The 17,583-nt window shown below is 35.3% G+C and overlaps 12 non-coding genes across 12 annotated transcripts; all 12 read right to left on the reverse strand.

Annotated features, from left to right (window-relative positions):
• Positions 1 to 2,007: 2,007 nt before the first annotated feature.
• On the reverse strand, positions 2,008 to 2,079 carry Trnam-cau (transfer RNA methionine (anticodon CAU)). Its single transcript has one exon. It is a non-coding gene; the product is annotated as a tRNA-Met (tRNA).
• Positions 2,080 to 2,486: 407 nt separating this feature from the next.
• Trnam-cau (transfer RNA methionine (anticodon CAU)) lies at positions 2,487 to 2,558 on the reverse strand. Its single transcript has one exon. It is a non-coding gene; the product is annotated as a tRNA-Met (tRNA).
• A 927-nt stretch (positions 2,559 to 3,485) lies between these two features.
• On the reverse strand, positions 3,486 to 3,557 carry Trnam-cau (transfer RNA methionine (anticodon CAU)). Its single transcript has one exon. It is a non-coding gene; the product is annotated as a tRNA-Met (tRNA).
• A 523-nt stretch (positions 3,558 to 4,080) lies between these two features.
• Positions 4,081 to 4,152, reverse strand: Trnam-cau (transfer RNA methionine (anticodon CAU)). The gene has a single exon. It is a non-coding gene; the product is annotated as a tRNA-Met (tRNA).
• A 422-nt stretch (positions 4,153 to 4,574) lies between these two features.
• On the reverse strand, positions 4,575 to 4,646 carry Trnam-cau (transfer RNA methionine (anticodon CAU)). Its single transcript has one exon. It is a non-coding gene; the product is annotated as a tRNA-Met (tRNA).
• Positions 4,647 to 5,573: 927 nt separating this feature from the next.
• Trnam-cau (transfer RNA methionine (anticodon CAU)) lies at positions 5,574 to 5,645 on the reverse strand. The gene has a single exon. It is a non-coding gene; the product is annotated as a tRNA-Met (tRNA).
• A 522-nt stretch (positions 5,646 to 6,167) lies between these two features.
• Trnam-cau (transfer RNA methionine (anticodon CAU)) lies at positions 6,168 to 6,239 on the reverse strand. The gene has a single exon. It is a non-coding gene; the product is annotated as a tRNA-Met (tRNA).
• Positions 6,240 to 6,661: 422 nt separating this feature from the next.
• On the reverse strand, positions 6,662 to 6,733 carry Trnam-cau (transfer RNA methionine (anticodon CAU)). The gene has a single exon. It is a non-coding gene; the product is annotated as a tRNA-Met (tRNA).
• A 928-nt stretch (positions 6,734 to 7,661) lies between these two features.
• On the reverse strand, positions 7,662 to 7,733 carry Trnam-cau (transfer RNA methionine (anticodon CAU)). The gene has a single exon. It is a non-coding gene; the product is annotated as a tRNA-Met (tRNA).
• A 526-nt stretch (positions 7,734 to 8,259) lies between these two features.
• On the reverse strand, positions 8,260 to 8,331 carry Trnam-cau (transfer RNA methionine (anticodon CAU)). Its single transcript has one exon. It is a non-coding gene; the product is annotated as a tRNA-Met (tRNA).
• A 415-nt stretch (positions 8,332 to 8,746) lies between these two features.
• On the reverse strand, positions 8,747 to 8,818 carry Trnam-cau (transfer RNA methionine (anticodon CAU)). Its single transcript has one exon. It is a non-coding gene; the product is annotated as a tRNA-Met (tRNA).
• A 925-nt stretch (positions 8,819 to 9,743) lies between these two features.
• On the reverse strand, positions 9,744 to 9,815 carry Trnam-cau (transfer RNA methionine (anticodon CAU)). The gene has a single exon. It is a non-coding gene; the product is annotated as a tRNA-Met (tRNA).
• Positions 9,816 to 17,583: the final 7,768 nt, after the last annotated feature.

The following is a 17,583-nucleotide window of genomic DNA, read 5'->3' on the forward strand; positions in this document are numbered from 1 at the left end:
TAACTATGCATGAATGTGTGACACAGTAAGACGCTGTGTCGTGCGCAAGTCCCAGCTCCATAGGTCAAAGGTCCTAAACTCTAACATCGGCCATAACTATTCATTCAAAGTGCCATCGGGGGCATGTGTCATCCTACGGAGACAGCTCTTGTTTTGACATAGAAATTAGTAAAGTTTCGCATACCATTCCATATTTTTTCTAACGTTTTGATATAATATTATGGCTTTGAAACTTTGAACACTTGCTTACCATCATGGTCACACATTGCCATATAGTGCAAGAGTTATCCAAATCCACAAATACAGGTACATTGTCCGTCTAAAAATATTTTGACCCCATGCTTCCATCAATTCTTCAAATAGCCGAGTGCGCTGTCAACTGTCAGCTCTTGTTAGTTTTTCTTTGGAATTTTACATGGCAGTACCAGAATGGGATCAGTTTGCATGTATATGCTTCAGATTGCGCTTTATTTACTCTTACTATGTCTTTAGAAGTTTGGAAAATATGATATAAGGGATTCACAGTTCATTAAGGTAAAATTGATAATTAAATCTTCTGATGCTTTCATTTAAGCTGACCCAGTAAAAATTTGGCAAGGTTTTAATAAAGATTTATACTCTAGCATTTAATTGTCTGCAGTTTTCATTGAGCAATGGATATAATAGCTAGATAGCTTGTCAGAACTATACACCAAACAGTCACTTGGTCTGTACCATCTGGATCTAAAGATACCAGGTCAGGTGTCACGATATTCCTGCCTGTTGTTTTGCAGTAAATGCTGTTTGGCTAAAATATTGTGTTCTTTTAAAACACCTGCAGTTATTGATGTTTTAACTTCAACAAAGAAATTCAGCTCATTAGTAAAAGGAAAGATTCAGTTGTATAATGTTGTCTGAGTAAAATTTATTCATGTAAAAGTTATCAAAGTTGATAGTTTCAAAGACTTAGTTCAAAAAGTGGATTTTTACCATAACTAAAAAGTGATTTTTTACCATAACTAGCAATAAATGAAAAAATGAACTGTTTTTACAAACCACTTCTTTTGAGGTAATAATATTTCATCAAACCGTAGACTTCTCAGTCGTGTGTAATGAAACAAATTCAATGGATATACATGGGGAAGTTTAAATATCTATGAATATTTATATTTTCATGACTTGAATGAAAATGCTAAATTAAGTGAGAAGTTTACTCTTGTCAGTAAGAATGGTTAAAAATTGAATGGCTGAGAGTGAAAAAATATTTTGTCACACACAATCAGGTTTATTTAAAATCTCAAGGTATTTTATAACACTTTTCTGCTTTTTATATTTCATTCTCACTTAGAACTGATTTTATGGACTGAAAACATAATGTGAGACAGAATTTAATTTTGACTTCGTTTTGTTACCAGGCCCATTATCAGTTGACCTTGGTACCGTCCTTGTATCAAGGTCATGTCTATCTGTTTGTGTTACATTTGAAGAAAGATGAAATAAGTAATTTAAATAAAGCATGTAAATAAACGGTGTGATTTTTAAACGGAACAGCATTGCCGATTGTAAAATAATTTCACAAGCTGTGAAACTGCAATATAAGGTCATTATGTGTCTGTTGTGTTATTTATTTGACTTTGTTCGTGTCTGTAAAAAACACCTTGCATGTCGTTCATGGCTGATAGCAGAACCATTATGATCGTTTATTGTTTGAATAACATTCAGAGCAGCATCATTAGTTGGTAATAGTGATCATTTTGCTGTATGACTAAAATGACTTTTACATGTGAATGAGTGTATTATGTCAATGAAATATTGGCTCTTTACTTTAAATTTAGGTTATTGGTTGATGACCATTTGTTTCAAATTGGCTTGAACGGATTCACGGTTTTTGGACAAATTACACTCCAAGTGTAACAGTGTTCACCAGTATTATAAGTCGGACGTATTGAAATGACGTAGATTGATAAGCTGTTTTTGAAGAAAACACTGGCTTATATCCTTAAAGGAGACGGTAATAGAAAAAAAATCTAGCAGAGCGAGGTTTCGACCCTCGGACCTCTGGGTTATGGGCCCAGCACGCTTCCACTGCGCCACTCTGCTGTATTACTGTAGTTTGAAAACCAACTGACTTCAGTTTTGAAAAAAAGTCTGATGCAGTAATCCATTCATTGTTTAATGTTAAAATTTCCTTTTAAGCAGCATCACAAGACGTGTGATCATTTTGCTGTGTGATTTAATACTTTACAAACTGATTTTTACTGTGATTTTATTTCGGTCAGTGCAAAATTGCCTCTTCACCGTTGAATTAAGTTATTAACGGTTGACTTGCCTCAACAAGTTCAGAACTATTGGACAGATTACAACAATCAAATTTAAAGTATAATAATTTTCACTAGTATTTTAAGTGAGACATACGGAAACGACGATCAATGTTTTGTGTAACTTGATTACTTGTGTTTGAAGAAAACGCTGGCTATATATATATCCTTCGAAAATAGAAAAATATCTAGCAGAGCGAGGTTTCGATCCTCGGACCTCTGGGTTATGGGCCCAGCACGCTTCCACTGCGCCACTCTGCTGTATTCCTTTAAATGGAGAACATACTGAGTTTAATTTTGAAAAAAAATATCTGATGCAATAATCCGCTCATTCATTATCTTGGGCTGACAACTCGAATGGTTATATATGTATAAGTCTAGCGCGATTAGTCGTTCTTTCATTCAGTCAGCATCATTAGACATGTGACCATTTAGTTGTGTGATTGAATACTTTATAAAATGATTGACTATTTCGGTCAGTGGCGAATTGACTCTTCACTGTTGATTTCAGCTAATAATTGATGACTGGCTTCAACAGATTCAGAACTTTCGGACAAATTACACCGAATTTACATCGAATTTAAAGCAAATTATAATAATTTTCACTAGTGTTATAAGTCGGACACACGGAAACGAGGACAAATGCTTTGTGCAGCTTAATAACGTGTGTTTGAAGAAAACACTGGCTATATTACTTAAAATGAGACGATACTAGAAAAACATCTAGCAGAGCGAGGTTTCGATCCTCGGACATCTGGGTTATGGGCCCAGCACGTACGCTTCCACTGTGCCACTCTGCTGTATCACTATTGCTTGAAAACCAACTGACTTCAATTTTGAAAAAAAGTCTGATGCAGTAAATCATTCATTGTATAATGTTAAAATTTCCTTTTAAGCAGCATCATTAGACATGTGATCTTATTTTGTTGAGTTTTACATGCGAGTGACTTAAATTTCTTCATTTCAGTGCAAAACTGGCTGTTCACTGTTAATTTAAGTTATTAATTGATGACCTTTTGTTTCAAATTGGCTGAAACAGGTTCAGACTTTTTGGACAAATACATTAATCGAATATAAAGTATAACTATTTCACACATATGGAAACGACGATCAGTGTTTTGTGTAACTTGATTACTTGTGTTTGAAGAAAACCTGGCTATATATATCCTTCGAAAATAGAAAAATATCTAGCAGAGCGAGGTTTCGATCCTCGGACCTCTGGGTTATGGGCCCAGCACGCTTCCACTGCGCCACTCTGCTGTATTACTTTAAATGGAAAACCTGAGTTTAATTTTGAAAAAAAAAATGTCTGATGCAATAATTCGCTCATTCATTATCTTGGGCTGACAACTCGAACGGTTATATATGTACAAGTCTAGCACGATTAGTCGTTCTTTCATTCACGTCCTGACAATCAGTCATACCAGAATAATGAAAAGGATGCCTGGCTGAATAAGTAAATGCTTTGAAAGGTTTTACCTAACAAAAAGGTAATATTGCGAGTAATATCGGACTGAATGATACTAAAGACATTCAGGTTCGATGCCAGCTTATGTGCTTAACTGGTGACAGTAAAATTGTCATCATTGTAAAGATTTCCTTTAAAGCAGCATCATTAGACATGTGATCATTTAGCTGTGTGATTGAACACTTTATTTAAAGTATAATAATTTCCACAAGTATTATATGTCGGACACATGGAAATAACGACAAATGCTTTGTGTAGCTTGGTAACGTGTGTTTGGTTATACTACTTAAAATGGGATGATAATAGAAAAACATTTAGCAGAGCGAGGTTTCGATCCTCGGACCTCTGGGTTATGGGCCCAGCACGCTTCCACTGCGCCACTCTGCTGTACCACTATTGCCTGAAAACCAGCTGACTTCAATTTTGGAAAAAATCTGATGCAGTAATTGGTTCATTGTATAATGTTAAAATTTCCTTTTAAGCAGCATCATTAGACTTGTGATCTCATTTTGCTGTGTGATTGAATACTTTACAAAATGAGTTTTACATGGGCATGACTTTATATTTCTGTCAGTGCAAAACTGGCTCTTCACTGTTGATTTAAGTTATTAATTGATGACATTTTGTTTCAAATTGGCTTAAACAGGTTCAGAACTTCTGGACAAACTAACAGATCGAATATAAAGTATAACAATTTTCACTAGTATTCTAAGTCCGGTATATGGAAACGATGATAAATGTTTTGGGTAACTTTATTACATGTGTTTGAAGAAAATGCTGGCTGTATCCTTCGAAAATAGAAAAGTATCTATCAGAGCGAGGTTTCGATCCTCGGACCTCTGGGTTATGGGCCCAGCACGCTTCCACTGCGCCACTCTGCTGTATTCCTTTAAATGGAGAACATACTGAGTTTAATTTTGAAAAAAAAATCTGATGCAATAATCCGCTCATTCATTATCTTGGGCTGACAACTCGAATGGTTATATATGTATAAGTCTAGCGCGATTAGTCGTTCTTTCATTCAATCATCATCATTAGACATGTGACCATTTAGTTTTGTGATTGAATACTTTATAAAATGATTGACTATTTCGGTCAGTGGCGAATTGACTCTTCACTGTTGATTTCAGCTAATAATTGATGACTGGCTTCAACAGATTCAGAACTTTCGGACAAATTACACCGAATTTACATCGAATTTAAAGCAAAGTATAATAATTTTCACTAGTGTTATAAGTCGGACACACGGAAACGAGGACAAATGCTTTGTGCAGCTTAATAACGTGTGTTTGAAGAAAACACTGGCTATATTACTTAAAATGAGACGATACTAGAAAAACATCTAGCAGAGCGAGGTTTCGATCCTCGGACATCTGGGTTATGGGCCCAGCACGTACGCTTCCACTGTGCCACTCTGCTGTATCACTATTGCTTGAAAACCAACTGACTTCAATTTTGAAAAAAAGTCTGATGCAGTAAATCATTCATTGTATAATGTTAAAATTTCCTTTTAAGCAGCATCATTAGACATGTGATCTTATTTTGTTGAGTTTTACATGCGAGTGACTTAAATTTCTTCATTTCAGTGCAAAACTGGCTGTTCACTGTTAATCTAAGTTATTAATTGATGACCTTTTGTTTCAAATTGGCTGAAACAGGTTCAGACTTTTTGGACAAATTACACTAATCGAATATAAAGTATAACTATTTCACACATATGGAAACGACGATCAGTGTTTTGTGTAACTTGATTACTTGTGTTTGAAGAAAACCTGGCTATATATATCCTTCGAAAATAGAAAAATATCTAGCAGAGCGAGGTTTCGATCCTCGGACCTCTGGGTTATGGGCCCAGCACGCTTCCACTGCGCCACTCTGCTGTATTACTTTAAATGGAAACCTGAGTTTAATTTTGAAAAAAAAAATGTCTGATGCAATAATTCGCTCATTCATTATCTTGGGCTGACAACTCGAACGGTTATATATGTACAAGTCTAGCACGATTAGTCGTTCTTTCATTCACGTCCTGACAATCAGTCATACCAGAATAATGAAAAGGATGCCTGGCTGAATAAGTAAATGCTTTGAAAGGTTTTACCTAACAAAAAGGTAATATTGCGAGTAATATCGGACTGAATGATACTAAAGACATTCAGGTTCGATGCCAGCTTATGTGCTTAACTGGTGACAGTAAAATTGTCATCATTGTAAAGATTTCCTTTAAAGCAGCATCATTAGACATGTGATCATTTAGCTGTGTGATTGAACACTTTATTTAAAGTATAATAATTTCCACAAGTATTATATGTCGGACACATGGAAATAACGACAAATGCTTTGTGTAGCTTGGTAACGTGTGTTTGGTTATACTACTTAAAATGGGATGATAATAGAAAAACATTTAGCAGAGCGAGGTTTCGATCCTCGGACCTCTGGGTTATGGGCCCAGCACGCTTCCACTGCGCCACTCTGCTGTACCACTATTGCCTGAAAACCAGCTGACTTCAATTTTGGAAAAAATCTGATGCAGTAATTGGTTCATTGTATAATGTTAAAATTTCCTTTTAAGCAGCATCATTAGACTTGTGATCTCATTTTGCTGTGTGATTGAATACTTTACAAAATGAGTTTTACATGGGCATGACTTTATATTTCTGTCAGTGCAAAACTGGCTCTTCACTGTTGATTTAAGTTATTAATTGATGACATTTTGTTTCAAATTGGCTTAAACAGGTTCAGAACTTCTGGACAAACTAACAGATCGAATATAAAGTATAACAATTTTCACTAGTATTCTAAGTCCGGTATATGGAAACGATGATAAATGTTTTGGGTAACTTTATTACATGTGTTTGAAGAAAATGCTGGCTGTATCCTTCGAAAATAGAAAAGTATCTAGCAGAGCGAGGTTTCGATCCTCGGACCTCTGGGTTATGGGCCCAGCACGCTTCCACTGCGCCACTCTGCTGTATTCCTTTAAATGGAGAACATACTGAGTTTAATTTTGAAAAAAAAATCTGATGCAATAATCCGCTCATTCATTATCTTGGGCTGACAACTCGAATGGTTATATATGTATAAGTCTAGCGCGATTAGTCGTTCTTTCATTCAATCATCATCATTAGACATGTGACCATTTAGTTTTGTGATTGAATACTTTATAAAATGATTGACTATTTCGGTCAGTGGCGAATTGACTCTTCACTGTTGATTTCAGCTAATAATTGATGACTGGCTTCAACAGATTCAGAACTTTTGGACAAATTACACCGAATTTACATCGAATTTAAAGCAAAGTATAATAATTTTCACTAGTGTTATAAGTCGGACACACGGAAACGAGGACAAATGCTTTGTGCAGCTTAATAACGTGTGTTTGAATAAAACACTGGCTATATTACTTAAAATGAGACGATACTAGAAAAACATCTAGCAGAGCGAGATTTCGATCCTCGGACATCTGGGTTATGGGCCCAGCACGTACGCTTCCACTGTGCCACTCTGCTGTATCACTATTGCTTGAAAACCAACTGACTTCAGTTTTGAAAAAAAGTCTGATGCAGTAAATCATTCATTGTATAATGTTAAAATTTCCTTTTAAGCAGCATCATTAAACATGTGATCTTATTTTGTTGAGTTTTACATGCGAGTGACTTAAATTTCTTCATTTCAGTGCAAAACTGGCTGTTCACTGTTAATTTAAGTTATTAATTGATGACCTTTTGTTTCAAATTGGCTGAAACAGGTTCAGACTTTTTGGACAAATTACACTAATCGAATATAAAGTATAACTATTTTACACATATGGAAACGACGATCAATGTTTTGTGTAACTTGATTACTTGTGTTTGAAGAAAACGCTGGCTATATATATCCTTCGAAAATAGAAAAATATCTAGCAGAGCGAGGTTTCGATCCTCGGACCTCTGGGTTATGGGCCCAGCACGCTTCCACTGCGCCACTCTGCTGTATTACTTTATATGGAAAACCTACTGAGTTTAATTTTGAAAAAAAAAATGTCTGATGCAATAATTCGCTCATTCATTATCTTGGGCTGACAATTCGAACGGTTATATATGTACAAGTCTAGCACGATTAGTCGTTCTTTCATTCACGTCCTGACAATCAGTCATACCTGAATAATGAAAAGGATGCCTGGCTGAATAAGTAAATGCTTTGAAAGGTTTTACCTAACAAAAAGGTAATATTGCGAGTAATATCGGACTGAATGATACTAAAGACATTCAGGTTCGATGCCAGCTTATGTGCTTAACTGGTGACAGTAAAATTGTCATCATTGTAAAGATTTCCTTTTAAGCAGCATCATTAGACATGTGATCATTTAGCTGTGTGATTGAACACTTTATTTAAAGTATAATAATTTCCACAAGTATTATATATCGGACACACGGAAATAACGACAAATGCTTTGTGTAGCTTGGTAACGTGTGTTTGGTTATACTACTTAAAATGGGATGATAATAGAAAAACATTTAGCAGAGCGAGGTTTCGATCCTCGGACCTCTGGGTTATGGGCCCAGCACGCTTCCACTGCGCCACTCTGCTGTACCACTATTGCCTGAAAACCAGCTGACTTCAATTTTGGAAAAAATCTGATGCAGTAATTGGTTCATTGTATAATGTTAAACTTTGATTTCCTTTTAAGCAGCATCATTAGACTTGTGATCTCATTTTGCTGTGTGATTGAATACTTTACAAAATGAGTTTTACATGGGCATGACTTTATATTTCTGTCAGTGCAAAACTGGCTCTTCACTGTTGATTTAAGTTATTAATTGATGACATTTTGTTTCAAATTGGCTTAAACAGGTTCAGAACTTCTGGACAAACTAACAAATCGAATATAAAGTATAACAATTTTCAGTCCGGTATATGGAAACGATGATAAATGTTTTGGGTAACTTTATTACATGTGTTTGAAGAAAATGCTGGCTGTATCCTTCGAAAATAGAAAAGTATCTAGCAGAGCGAGGTTTCGATCCTCGGACCTCTGGGTTATGGGCCCAGCACGCTTCCACTGCGCCACTCTGCTGTATTCCTTTAAATGGAGAACATACTGAGTTTAATTTTGAAAAAAAAATCTGATGCAATAATCCGCTCATTCATTATCTTGGGCTGACAACTCGAATGGTTATATATGTATAAGTCTAGCGCGATTAGTCGTTCTTTCATTCAATCAGCATCATTAGACACGTGACCATTTAGTTGTGTGATTGAATACTTTATAAAATGATTGACTATTTCGGTCAGTGGCGAATTGACTCTTCACTGTTGATTTCAGCTAATAATTGATGACTGGCTTCAACAGGTTCAGAACTTTCGGACAAATTACACCGAATTTACATCGAATTTAAAGTATAATAATTTTCACTAGTGTTATAAGTCGGACACACGGAAACGAGGACAAATGCTTTGTGCAGCTTTATAACGTGTGTTTGAAGAAAACACTGGCTGTATTACTTAAAATGAGACGATACTAGAAAAACATCTAGCAGAGCGAAGTTTCGATCCTCGGACATCTGGGTTATGGGCCCAGCACGTACGCTTCCACTGTGCCGCTCTGCTGTATCACTATTGCTTGAAAACCAACTGACTTCAATTTTGAAAAAAAAGTCTGATGCAGTAATTCATTCATTGTATAATGTTAAAATTTCCTTTTAAGCAGCATCATTAGACCTGTGATCTTATTTTGTTGAGTTTTACATGCGAATGACTTAAATTTCTTCATTTCAGTGCAAAACTGGGCTGTTCACTGTTAATTTAAGTTATTAATTGATGACCTTTTGTTTCAAATTGCTTAAACAGGTTCAGACTTTTTGGACAAACTACACTAATCGAATATAAAGTATAACTACTTCACACATATGGAAACGACGATCAGTGTTTTGTGTAACTTGATTACTTGTGTTTGAAGAAAACGCTGGCTATATATAATCCTTCGAAAATAGAAAAATATCTAGCAGAGCGAGGTTTCGATCCTCGGACCTCTGGGTTATGGGCCCAGCACGCTTCCACTGCGCCACTCTGCTGTATTACTTTATATGGAAAACCTACTGACTTTAATTTTGAAAAAAAATGTCTGATGCAATAATTCGCTCATTCATTATCTTGGGCTGACAACTCGAACGGTTATATATGTATAAGTCTGGCGAGATTAGTCGTTCTTTCATTCACGTCCTGACAATCAGTCATACCTGAATAATGAAAAGGATACCTGGCTGAATAAGTAAATGCTTTGAAAGGTTTTACCAAACAAAAAGGTAATATTGCGAGTAATATCAAACTGAACGTCCCTAAAGACATTCAGGTTCGATGCACTTATGTTCTTTACTGGTGACAGTAAAATTATCATCATTGTATAATGTTAAGATTTCGCTAAGCAGCATCAAGACATGTGACCATTTAGTTGTGTGATTGAATACTTTATAAAACTATTGACTATTTCGGTCAGTGGCGAATTGACTCTTCACTGTTGATTTAAGCTATTAATTGATGACTTGCTTCAACAGATTCAGAACTTTCGGACAAATTACACCGAATTTACATCGAATTTAAAGTATAATAATTTCCACTAGTATTTTAAGGTATTAGGTCACTAATAGAGAACCTCCTTTTTGAAGAGTATTCAATTCCTACAATAAACCTACTTTTACTGCAATTCTTAGGGGGGCGTAGGTTCAAGCCCTACTGGGACCAATTTTTTCCCCCCTTATTTTCCTTTTTTCGAGTAAGTTTTTACTTCTTTCAAGACTTATTATTGATTTCTTGTACAAAAATGGAAAAAGATTAATCTTATAAGCGATTTCTTGGTGTTCAAAGTGAATTTACTACTAAAACAGAAGGGGTAGGGTTACACATCTTTAAAAATATTGAGTTAAACGCGGTGAAAGTTCTCTATTTTGCTTTCACTCTTAGTTTATATATTGTGGAAGAAATTTAGGTAGGTTTTACGTCTGCCCTAAGGTTATTTTCAAATGGAGTAAGCAAAATTCAAAACTGAAACACGGCATTCGACCTTATTTTTTCAATGTTGAAGTGTGAATTCTGTCCCATTAAATCTGTTTACTTGAGGCACCATAGAAAAAATGATATTGACATTTTTATTTTGTGTTTTATAATTGTTTACCAATAGTTTGATGTTTCTTTTATTAAAATTAATGATAAAATGAGTTCTCTGCAAACGTTTTGGATAGTGGCTATCACTTTGAAACTTGTCTCTACTTGAGCTTGAGGAGATTCCATAAGTTATACAAAATTTATAAAAAACGGCACGGTAAAAGTTGTTTAAAAATTGCAAAATAGTGCAAAACACGGTTACCTTTCAGAATATACCAAGCAAAGGCCATTTTGTAAACATTACTATTAGTGATCTAATACCTTAAGTCGGACACACGGAAACGAAGACAAAATGCTTTGTGCAGCTTAATAACGTGTGTTTGAAGAAAACACTGGCTATATTACTTAAAATGAGACGATACTAGAAAACATCTAGCAGAGTGAGGTTTCGATCCTCAGACATCTGGGTTATGGGCCCAGCACGTACGCTTCCATTGTGCCACTCTGCTGTATCACTATTGCTTGAAAACCAACTGACTTCAATTTTGAAAAAAAGTCTGATGCAGTAATTCGTTCATTGTATAATGTTAAAATTTCCTTTTAAGCAGCATCATTAGATATGTGATCATTTTGTTGAGTTTTACACGCGAATGACTTTCTTCATGTCAGTGCAAAACTGGCTGTTCTTTCATTCACGTCCTGAAAATATAACATCAGTCGTACCTGAATTATGAAAAGGATGCCTGGCTGAATAAGTAAATGCTTGAAAGGTTTTACCAAACAAAAGGGTAATATCGGGAGTAATATCGGACTACTTCACTGGTGACAGTAAAATTGTCATCATTGTATAATGTTAAGATTTCTTTTTAAGCAGCATCATTAGACACGTGATCATTTGGTTGTGTGATTGAATAATTTACAAAATGATTGACTATTTCGGTCAGTTGCGAATTGGCTCTTCACTCAACGGTTCATTTAAGTTATTAATTGATGACTGGCTTCAACAGGTTCGGAACTTTTAGACAAATTACACCAATCGAATTTAAGTATGATAAATTTTAGTATTATAAGTCGGACACACGGAAACGACGATAGATGTTTTGTATAGCTTAGTTACGTGTGTTTGAAGAAAACACTGCCTATATACTTAAAAGGGAATGATAATAAACATCTGGCAGAGCGAGATTTTCCTGGGTAATGGGCCCAGCACCCTTCCACTGCGCCACTCTGCTGTATTTCTATATGACTTGAATTTTGAAAAAAAAAAATCTGTCGCAATAATTTGCTCATTTATTATCTTTGACTGACTACTCTAACGCCTAGCGCAATTAGTCGTACTAGACTGACATCAGTCGTAAAGAGTAATTCAAAACAAAAATACCTCTACCATAAAATCCTCTTGAGTAGCACTTTCTTGAAAAATTTACAATATCTCTTATCCCTGACACTCACGATTGTTGAGATGAGCCTGGAGAGAAAATATCAGTGTAAGTATGAAGAAAGAAATTAACGTTATTACAGATTATTTGATCTCAACAGACTTTGTAAGTCTATACAGTCGTACCTGAATAATAAGGATGTCTGTTTGAATAAGTAAATGCATTTAAAGGTTTCTTATTATTATTATTATTATTATTATTATTATACCAGAGTTATATAGCGCCCTTTTCATGATCAATTTCACGTTTTAACCAAACAAAAGGGTAATATTGGGAGTAATATCGGACTGAACGTCGCTATAAAGACATTAAAAGAGATGAAATTTGTTTAAATGTTTATGATCATCAGTCTGTTTCCAACTGTCTTGAACAATCTTAAATCTTTTAACATTTTGGTTATAGACACAGATGCTAGTAACTAAATCCATTTTAAATGTTCTATAGTCCTGTATATGTATATACGTAGTACACAGGTGCCAGTAACTAAATCTTTTTTAATGTTCTATAGTCCTATATATGTATATACGTAGTACACAGGTGCCAGTAACTAAATCCTTTTTAATGTTCTATAGTCCTATGTATGTATATACTTAGTACTACGTATATACATATACAGGACTATAGGACATTAAAAAGGATTTAGTTACTAGCACCTGTGGTTACACTAGTCGCGGTCGATTTATAACTCTTTCAATAAGATTAAAAATACAACAGATGGAAATGAGGATGAATGTTGCTTCTGTAGCATGATGATCAGTGGATGAAGAATTTTTAGGCTGCTTCCGTTGAAAGGAAGTTAAGTGGATAAAAGGTTCAGCAGAGCGAGGTTGAATCACTCCTCAGACGTCACGGCTAGCAGTATACCCTTAATAAATAATCACAAGGATGTGTTTATAATACTAGTATTTCATGATATTCTGTGAATTACCGAAATATTAGAGTGAAATATATCTGGTATTTTCACAGTGACAAATATCAGATAGATAGTTTTCTCTGGTATAAAACTGTCAAAACATGACTAACATGAGAAAGTTCACTACTGTCTACATATGGTCTATAAACTAAAAATCTCTAAATGGAGTTAGTTTCAAGTTCTTTTGCCGTTTTATTAAAAAGTATAGTTTTATCAAAGTGCATGCAATATTTTACAATTTATTATTTTTTGAAGAAAATATCTGACGTGAACGTAGAAAAAAAACAACAAAACCTTTAACATTATGGGTATGGGAAAACTTCAGCTTTTAACCGACTTTTTAAGCAAATCTGAATTTTCAATATGAACACAGCTGCCGACCACATTAAAAAATATGACCATGAATTCTGTGAAAGAAGCTGGACCTATGGTCAATATATATATTAGGTTTTTGACTGTGCTCACTACTAAAACATTCCTATGTTACCTAAATATGGCAAAAACTTTCCGATTGTTCTTAAAAAAAAAACCCTGTCATTTCAGCAATATACACGTTTTGAACAAATTTTTTTTTTTTTTTTTTTTGATTTTTTTAAAGCTAATTAACCAATGTTTATTATTTACAATTATCTTTAATTTGAAAAAAAAAAACATCTTTCACTTATGAACATCATATCTTACATTTTCACTCGTGGTCATGCCACTCATGAAAACATTGCATATGTTATTCCCTATTTCAGCCTTACATACCCTCTATATCTTGTTGCAAAATGCGATCGAGCACTTTGAAACTATGTTTATAACGATTTTGTACGATTATACCGTGATCGATATTAGTATACTTGACAATTAGTCGAAAACAGTAGACAAAATTTTAATTCGGCACAAATATCTTTCCCTGGTTTAAGGGACAATGTGCCATATAAACAACGTTATGTTACATCATTTTCATAGCTGTGTATTTGTCACACGTCACCGTGAAAACAACGTTGTTTGAAACACCGGGCGGATCACAGCGTTAAAGACACCAGTCCTGTCAAAATGTTTATTTCTAATTATGTTATAAATATTGAGCACTCTGGGTTACTCAAACAATTAAATTCTTTCAGTTATGACATGTCATTGACAGCTCAACATTGTGTATTAATTTTGGAGTAATTATTCAAATTTTATGTATTTTGTTTATTCCTGTGTTGAGCAGCGATTAAATGATTTATTAAACATTTTTTGGAGGTAAGTGCTGATGATTTGATTTTATTTATTCACCACAGAATTGCTTCATCATCAAAACAAAATGGATTAAAACAGACTGTAATTGTTACAGGGGTTTTCAACTTTTTAGCGAGTACTTGACCTCCGCGAATTCCTAAGGATACTTGATCTGTCGAATTTACACTCATAGACCTTATGTTGACATTAACGGGTATGAGACTGCAAAAATGTAGATACGTGAGTGTTTGTCTTAACATTAAGGAGAAAGTTAGGAAAAAATAGTGTAACATGTAAATCATAACGTGGATATTGTACAAAATTTTGAGGGATATTTTTGATCACCAGCTATTACGTGAATGTCTGTTTCACGTTTTTTCCTCCTTTTTTGGCAAAAGCCAAAAACGTGAAAGGCACAGGACATTATAACATCGAATACTATTTTCATTCACAATATAAACTTCGAGAGAGACCTATAGATTGTGGGGGCGATATGAGATGTGAGAAAATGACAAGAACGGAAAGAATACAAAAGGGTGTGGACAAGTCATATATACATGTACATTATTTTGTAATATAAGTCCTTTATGATAATCGCGGTCATCTTCATACAGCAGACCATCCACGCGAAACTCGTGCTAAGAAGACTTATCTCTTTTTGGGCGATAATTTTGTCTTAAATGATAGATTTATCCCATAAACCTTGAAAATGGTAATGACTTTTCAAACGTGTGTGACACTTAAGGCGATGTTAGCAAGATTAATTTCTCAGATTAAACTAATGACATATTATATCTAAGTTAAAATCTTAACCTTTTAATGGCAAACGTTAACCAACGAAAATCTTTAATAGCCTTGTAAATGACATTAATTGCTTCACGATGTCAGTAAGTCAAATAAAATAACAATATGATACCCGTTGGCCGATTATTAGCGAAGCTGGTATCTGTGACCCATGCACCCCTCTCTCCACAAAAAGCCCAACAAAGGAACGGGGGTGGGGAGGTGGGGGGGGGGGGGGGGGGGGGGGAGGTAACACACATAAGTAAAGTTACATGGGTGTTTCTGTATAATTACTAAATACTAGAGTTCGGTAGAGCGGAATGCTCTGTACCAAAATGAAGCGATTTCAATCTCTGGGAGAGGCGAATGATTGTCGCGAAGGCATTCATCGTCCATCATTGATTCTTGTTTATAATAGGAAATTTTCGCCTACATGCGGAGAACATGTCGGCGCTGGTAAAGAATTCAGGAACACTTGTTAGGTTAATTGACTGTCTTTTCATAACTAAAAATCAAACAAACAAAATCTCTCAGTTGCACACTTTCCATCTCTAGTGTATTTTGTAACAGAGATGTACGCATTTTCACTTGATGCTGCCATTAACTTAATCAAGGTAATCAGGGTTAGCGAGTGTGAAGTTTGATACCCGGAACACGTCATACTTGCGGTTAGGGTTGTTTTGGTACCAGGAACGTGCGGTTTCGGAGCCTGACAGTTGACCTAAATGGACCCGGTTGAACAGTGATACTGAAATATATACGCCTTGTCAACTTCAAGGTGAAAACGTACAGTCTGATGACGAGGCAAAACTTTCCTGTCAGAAAAAAAATGAGAAAAATTGACTTTGTGGGAGTTCAGTGTCGTGTAGCATCAACAGCCTTTGTGATGTAGCAAAATTTTGCGAATGTTTTTCTTTCAGCTTCTATTAGCTCCTTCGTAATCATGAGTGTTCGCGACTGAAATATTTCTGTTTATTAAGAAAGAGGCCAAGTCCGAACAGAAGGCCTATTTTTCACTTTGTTCTCAGTTTTCTACCATATGTCATGGTTTCTGATACACAAAAATTGGTATCTGACACCATGTTGATCGCGCGCGTGCGTGTCTCATGCAATGGTCCCGTTATAAACTTTACAGGTGGCCAAATACAAGAATCACTTCATTATTGAACTTCTTTCATCTTCTACCGATCACCGCTAATCATTTCATGAACTATACAGTCCAAAGATCAATGTATCGAATGACCAAATTAATTCATTAACGTTCCCTTCCCTTTCAAACGTCTCCGGTCCACGGACACCGCTCTCAATTTTCACCATGACTTGGGAATTTGAGAACTAATGAATGCGTTATGGGCTATCATCACGCAGGCTTTTGCAGCGACATTACATTATAAATTAAAATAAACTTAACTTTTCATCGTACTTCACTTAGGACCACCATCATTGAATTACTGATCTTTATTGTGCAAGTCTTACTTCTTTCAGGCCAAAGTTGAGTCTCTTTGGGAAGGGACATGCATGTGAGTTAAGTCCAAAGTTTAAACCAATTTCTCACGCATTTTGAGGCTGTCGTTGGTTGCTCAACTCCATCGTGTAATAATCGACTGGGGGAATGCATAAGAACCAGGGACCGGTTTCTGGAATTGAGACGGGTTCTGTTTTATGCACTATCCTATGGGAGACAATCGAAATCCCCTTGATCAAAATCCCCTTCACTAAAAAATAACACGGTGTTACAAAATCCCCTTCATATTTTTGCAGGGGGTATCATAATCCCCTCTACGATTTTTACTTATTTCATCAAGTTCGAATACAACTATACACACTTTAAACGATATACAGACACGTTGTAAATATGTCAACGACATCCCTATAGATCTATCCACCGGGCAAAATCTGAAGTTGCAGACAACACTCGAACTCTTCTGCTCCCCCCGTGCATTCTTAAGTTGTTACGAAAAAATCATTATTCATGGTTAAGATAAAGTTACTTTGTTTGGGATATATCCAGATTAACATAAAATGACAAAGGAACGGCGGCCGTCAGTCAGTTTAGTAAACACTGGACATTCCACGGTGACAGGTCGTGTCCAGTTATGGCCATTTAGTAAATAATGGACCGCTAACAAAGTGACCATTGTAAATAACGAATTTTATATCATATTGACTTGAGCACGAATGGGTTGTTCTTGAAGATACAAAAAAAAAAAATACCCTCACTTAAAAATTTTAACACAGCCGATAGTGATTATTCAAACTTTGGTGAAGTAACATATTACTGCTTTTGGCGGTTTAACATGTTTGGTTGATATAGATTTTTGATTATGGGAGATGACCTGATACACGGGGAAAACAATATATTTACTCATGGATATAAACCCATAAAAATATTTCAAA

Source organism: Mercenaria mercenaria, chromosome 13 (assembly GCF_021730395.1).
Source record: "Mercenaria mercenaria strain notata chromosome 13, MADL_Memer_1, whole genome shotgun sequence".
Taxonomy (NCBI): Eukaryota; Metazoa; Mollusca; class Bivalvia; order Venerida; family Veneridae; genus Mercenaria; species Mercenaria mercenaria.